This window comes from Aotus nancymaae, unplaced genomic scaffold (assembly GCF_030222135.1).
Source record: "Aotus nancymaae isolate 86718 unplaced genomic scaffold, 86718_ANA_hifiasm-v0.15.2.pri h1tg000108l, whole genome shotgun sequence".
NCBI classification, from domain to species: Eukaryota; Metazoa; Chordata; class Mammalia; order Primates; family Aotidae; genus Aotus; species Aotus nancymaae.
The window spans coordinates 11,278,352-11,284,829 of NW_026988523.1; the positions used below are offsets into that span (position 1 = coordinate 11,278,352).

At 41.9% G+C, this 6,478-nt stretch overlaps 1 pseudogene; it reads left to right on the plus strand.

The window, feature by feature from the left end:
* Window positions 1–4,079: 4,079 nt before the first annotated feature.
* LOC105711816 (tetratricopeptide repeat protein 33-like) lies at window positions 4,080–5,685 on the plus strand (annotated as a pseudogene).
* Window positions 5,686–6,478: the final 793 nt, after the last annotated feature.

Sequence of the window (6,478 nt, forward strand, 5' to 3'; positions counted from 1 at the left end):
CACACACCCACCTCTGGGGCAACATCCATGAATATAGCAGCACTCACACCCAAGGGCCATCCCAGCCTAGGCAAAGCTTCCCTCCACCCCGTCTCCGTGCTCACAGCAAGGGCTTAGAAGTGTCCAAGAATTTTTGAATAATGTTCTTGACAGACACCAAAGCTTTTTCCTCCTCCAGAGCGTGGAGAGCTGGGGCTGCCCCCAGGGAAGGCTCCCCTGGCAGCTCCTGTCTGAGCAGCTGGGGCCAGCTCCAGGAACACTAAATTCTGGCTGCATTTCCAGCCAAGGCCCGGTTACTTTAGAATCCCTCTCCTCCCCCCTTGTCTTTTCAAGCAGGAGCCAGCCAAGGTATTCGTCATGTTTCCGAGCTACCCTGCTGCTTGATTTATGCACTCAGGACTGGGAAGAAGATGCCAGAGGGAGGTGAAGGCTAGTAGCCCCAGGGGTGAGGGGACGTGGAGTGCTGGACCCTCCTGGCACTCCAGGGGCCACTGAAAGGGTCCCTGGTTTTTAGATCAACTCTGTTCAGCTCAAGGTCGGGAGCAGAGGAGTGGAGATAGGGCGCACTCCAGCTCTCCGGCTCCTGCTCTCTTTTTTGTGTCTCACACTGTGAGATCTTGGCCATAAAAGGAGTGAAGCTTCGCTTGCCCTCTCCCTTTAGGCTTTTCCTAAAAGGGCTTTCCGAAAAATTTCCAGCCTTCTCCTTTGGGACACTGGATGTGGTCTCTTTGGCCAAAGAGAAAACAAGTAACAGATGAAGCCCTTGCAGATGAGGAGGCCAAAACCGAAATGTTAATCACCTCAAAATATGCGCGCTGCTCTCTCCAGGGCCTCGCTTGGCTCTCCTCAGAGGATCTTTGATTGGGGATTTTCCCCCTGGGGGTGGGGGTTTGCTGTTAACATTTGGGAACATGTTTGAGGCTCCAATTTGCAATGACAAGACAATTGTCATTCCGTGTCTAATGTGCCTGTTGTGGGGACTCTGAATGGCTGAAATATTGACTGCAGCTCTTGGTTAAACTAATACTCCTACAACACTCCCATAAAAGCTCAAGATGCTGTCATCCAAAATGAATAAAAATGCCTCTTTTTATTCCACTGCATATGAAAACATGAGATCATTGGAATATATTTAGAGTGAGATTTGGCAGCCTATACATGTTTACAATTCTTGGACTCAAAGCTCTAATGTGAATCGGAGGCACTCTTTTTCCTCCTCGCCTTCTTTTCTTTCTCTAAGAAGGTGAATGCTGATTCCAAGACTTTATAATTCCTTTTCTTGGTATTACCCAAAGTTCACCTTGCTGAGAGACTGACATCCTCAGTTTCAATGGCCAGCTAGAGAGCCCGAGCCTTGATGCATTAATGCAATGATTCAACCACTGACGGGGCTCCTCACCATCCATCACTCAAGGCAAAGCCTCCACTGGGCTTGAGCAGACTATCCAGAAGCACTGCCTTTTCCTCAGGTCTTTGAATCATGACCGGGTCTGATTCTACCAGATAGAAGTCTACAATGCCTTAGAGTCAATGACTCTTGTTATCGCATAGATGTTGGTTCCTTTCTGAAGGAAAGCATGGACTCCCTTCTCCAGAAGGAAGGCAGGAACAGCATGGAATCAACACAGAGGCTGCCTGTGCACCTCATCTCTAGTGGACTGGTCCTCTGTCCTGACTGCACGTACAATCAACAGGACGGCTTTAAAAACGCTGATCTGGGATTTGTGGTCCCGGAGAAGGGACTGGCGGAGGAGAAAGATTAAGAGTTGTCTGCCCGCTTCTGTGGACTATCTGGATGCCCCAGAGTAGGCTAACCCCATTTCTTTTTTTTTTTTTTTTTTTTTTTTTTTTTTAGAGAAAGAGAGGAGAATAGGAAGGAGGAAAAAGGAAGAGAAAGAGAGAGACAGAATGGGGAGGAGGGAGAAGGAAAAGAAAGAGGGAGAGAGAATGGGAGTATTGATTTCTTGCCCAGGCTAGAATGCAATTTAGTAATGGGTATTGAAAACCTCTTTTATACTGATAATTATACTTAATGATGTAGTCAGGAAGGAATAAGGGAAGAAGATAACAAACAAACAGCCAACCAATATTTAATTTAAACCTATGAAATGCTATGCGATTACTGAGGAGTGATTTACTTCCAATTATATAGTCACCTTTGGAATAGGTGTGAGGTGGTAATGTATGTTTTGTGTATTTGAAGTGGAGAGTTCTATAAATGTTTATTAAGTTTACTTGTTCCGGGTCTGAGTTCAAGTTCTGAATATCCTTGTTAATTTTCTATCTCGTTGATCTATAGAATCGTTAGCTCTTCTTGTTGCATTGATTCTTTTGCCATTATGTAATGTCATTCCTCGCCTCTTTTGATCTTTGTTGCTTTAAAGTCTACTTTATCACAGGCGAGAATTGCATCTCCTGCTTTTTGTTTATTGGTTTATTTTTACTCTCTGTTTGATTGGTAAATCTTCCTCCTTCTCTCTGAGTCTTTGTGTATTGTTGCATGTAAGATGGGCCCGGATGCAGCATACCAATGGGTTTTGGCTTTTTATCCAATTAAAATATATATAAGTTTAATACCGGCGTTTGATGCTAGCTGGCTGTTTTGCCCATTAGTTGATGTAAGTTTTTTATTGTGTTAAAGTTCTTTGCTTTTTGATATATTTTTGGAAGGGCTGATATTGGTTGTTCCTTTATATGTATAGTGCTTCTTTCAGAAACTCTTGTAAAGCAGGCCTGGTGGTGAACTCTCTAAGTACTTGTTTGTTCGCAAAAGATTTAATTTTTCCTTCGCTCATAAAGCTTAGTTTGGCTGGATAGGAAATTCTGGGTTGAAAGTTCTTTTCTTTAAGGATGTTAAATATTGGTCCCCACTCTTTTCTGGCTTGTAGGGTTTCTGCTGAGAGATCTGCTGTAAGTCTGATAGGTTTCCCTTTATGGGTAACCTGACCTTTCTCTCTGGCTGCCCTTAGTATTTTCTCCTTCATTTCAACCCTAATAAATCTGGCGATTATGTGCCTTGGGGTTGGTCTTCTTGAGGAATATCTTTGTGGTGTTCTCTGTATTACCTGGAGTTGAATATTACCCTGCCTTGCCAGGTTAGGAAAATTTTCCTGAATGATATCCTGAAGAGTATTTTCCAACTTGGATTCATTCTCTTCATCACATTCAGGTACACCTATCAAACGTAAATTAGGTCTTTTCACATAGTCCCATATTTCCTGGAGACTTTGCTCATTCCTTTTCATCCTTTTTTCTGCATTCTTATCTTCTCGTTTCATTTCACTGAGCTGGTCCTCGACTTCTGATATCTTTCCTTCTGCTTGATCAATTCGACTGTTTAAACTTGTGCATGCTTCGCGAAGTTCTCGTGTTGTGTTTTTCAGCTCCATCAATTCACTTATATTCTTCTCTAAATTGTCCATTCTCGTTAACATTTCGTCAAACCTTTTTTCAAGGTTCTTAGTTTCTTTGCATTGGGTTAGAACAAGTTCTTTTAATTCACAGAAGTTTCTTATCACCCACGTTTTGAAACCTGCTTCTGTTATTGGAACACACGTGTAATCTATTAAGCCTTGTTCCGTTACTGATGAGGAATTGCAATCCCCTGTAGAGGGAGAGGCATTCTGATTTTGAGTATTCTCTACCTTTTTACGCTGGTTTCTTCCCTTCATTATATATTTGTCCGTCTGTCGTCTTTATAATTACCGACTTTCTAACTGGGTCTCTGACGTCCAACTTGTTGATTCCCTGCGCCAAAATCTGAGCAATCCACTGAGCCGGCCAAAACAGCGGTGTTAAGATTGATGGTGCTTTTCTGCCTGGGAATCTCCGGACTCTGCACCAAGAACTGGCTTGCTAAGGCACCAGCAAAACCGCCACGCCGGCCACAAGAGTCGCCCTGGCGACCCGTGGAGCTCTTCCACTGGGAATCTCCTGGTCCGTGAGTAACTAATATTCGTCTGAAAGTGTGGCGTCCTCTCGTTCTTTGCGCTTTCACTGGGAGGTACGTGCCCGAGCTGCTAATCATCAGCCATCTTGGATCTCTCTCCGGCTAACCCCATTTCTTAGGAAACCAGGCATCCAGGGCAGGCAGAATGGCTTCCTTTGGGTGGAAGAGGAAAATTGGCAAGAAGGTCTCAAAGGTCACTTCCCAGCAGTTTGAAGCTGAAGCTGCCAATGAGAAGGATGCAGTTGACAATGACAGAGGGAACTGGCTTCATGCCATTAAACGTAGGAAAGCAATTCTTTCTTTTTTTTTTTTTTTTTTTTTGAGACGGAGTTCCACTCTTGTCAAGCTGGAATGCAGTGGCCCAATCTCGGCTCACTGCAACCTCCACCTCCTGGGTTCAAGCAATTCTCCTGCCTCAGCCTCCCAAGTAGCTGGGACTACAGGCGCGTGCCACCATGCCCAGCTAATTTTTGTATTTTTAGTAGAGACGGGGTTTCACCATGTTGGCCAGGATAGTCTCGATCTCTTGACCCCGTGATCTGCTTGCCTTCACCTCCCAAAGTGCTGGGATTACAGGTGTGAGCCACCATGCCCGGCAATAAATTCTTGAATGCTGTGCTGAGAAAAGTAAACAGCTGAAGGACGAAGGAGCCAGTTTGGCTGAAAATAAAAGATACCGATAGGCAGTTCAGAAGTGGGACGAAGTACTACAGTTAACTCCAAATGATGCTACCCTATACGAGATGAAATCACAGGTGCCAACGTCTCTGCATGGAATGTTCCCAGCACTACCTGCAGCAGAAATAACTGTGCAGCGAAATCCACATTCGTGGGAGTCTTGGCAAACTTAGGGACGTGCTCAACTCGGATTAGGAGAGAGAATCCTGGCGATTCAAGTAGCCCTTCACATTTATCCAGTGAACCCTGAAATATGGAAAGAAGACCTCTCTTGGGCAAGAACACTCCAGAAGCAGCAGAAGGTAGCACAGAGGATTAAAAAAAAAGTGAAGCACCAGCTGACGTAACACACTTTTCACCCAAGTCAATTCCAAACTATGACTCCGAAAGTGATGAGATTATTGCTGTTTGTGCGGCTATTGCTGAGAAAGAGAAGACAGTTTCGGCAAATAAAACAATGGTTACTGTGTCCGCTCACGGGGCCGCAGAGACTGTAACTGAAGAGGAAGATGGTGCTACACCACCAGAGGCCTCTGTGTTTATCAGAGCCCCATGAAGCAGCGTGCATAGGGTTATCTGAATCTGGCTTTTTGATGGCCACTTGAAGTTTTGACGTAGAGACATTTACTCTGGAGATAGATAGCAGAACTCCTGGTTGTAAAGTAAGTTTTTCAGATGAGGCACATAAACACTAAAACGGCAGGATTATTGTATAGTGTTTGGAATACGCTTTAGTAAGTTATGATTTATATTTCTCAAGGTTAAAATTCTGAGTAAAATTGTTTTTTGATTAATAAACAATTTAACCTGAATATGTAAATGAATACATTTTAAAGACAAAACTTGAAAAGAATAGTGAATAACTTGGCAGTGTTATTGAAATGCTGTCTCAACTTTTGTTTTATGATAAAGGGTGCGATTTCCCTCCCTCTAAGAAATATACTGCTCTTACTGTTTACTCTCTTTGTCTTTTTTCAAGTCTGTCAGAAAGCTTGAATATTTTTGACATTTTTTTTGATTCAAAGTTGTCATTTGGTTATACGTGGAATCTTTGAAAGTCTGGCTGGAAATGCATGCAGATGTGTACATTCTGAACGTTTTCTGAAGTTTATCTTAATTCTGATTTGTGTTTCTGTTTTGCCTTTGAAGTTATAACAATGATAGATAGTTGTCTCCTTCAGTATTTGTTAGAAGTGTGATGTTTTGATAAACATGAGAATGATGGTTTTATTTTTTAATTGTTACAGTAAGTAATCCTTACCACAAATGAGTCATTTTTAAAATATGCATTTTTAAATGAATGGCTTTTACAGATAGGTTAATGAAAATTGTACTGCTTCATTATCCCAGTTAAAATCAATACTTTCTTTTCTTTATTTTACGAAACTTTAAAAACCCTGGAAACGACTTCTTGTGTCTTTCCATCAGATGATTGGGAATTACTTTTCAAGATAACTTCTTTTGAAACTACTCAGTGAAATGAAAAACAATTACAATTTTAAATAGCTAATTATATCTTTCTAAAAATAAAGAGTAGGGCTGTAGATTAGAGTGCCGATGAGTAAATAACTTCAGCACAAAATGCACAGATAATGTCACTGCTAATCTGAACTATTATTTTTATACTATATGTTATGCCACAGTAATATAGGCCTGTTGGGTTCTGTTACTTCTGATATTCAGGAAGATATTATTGGTGTAAAGTTAATTTTGTCTTTGTTAGAGATGAAAGTAGCCGACTTTATGTTACAGATCTTACTACTGTTGGAGCATGTAAGTGATGATCTACGTTTTTACGAAGATGGCTTTTAAAACTTTTGTTTTATTGGAATACATACCTCTTTTCAGAGT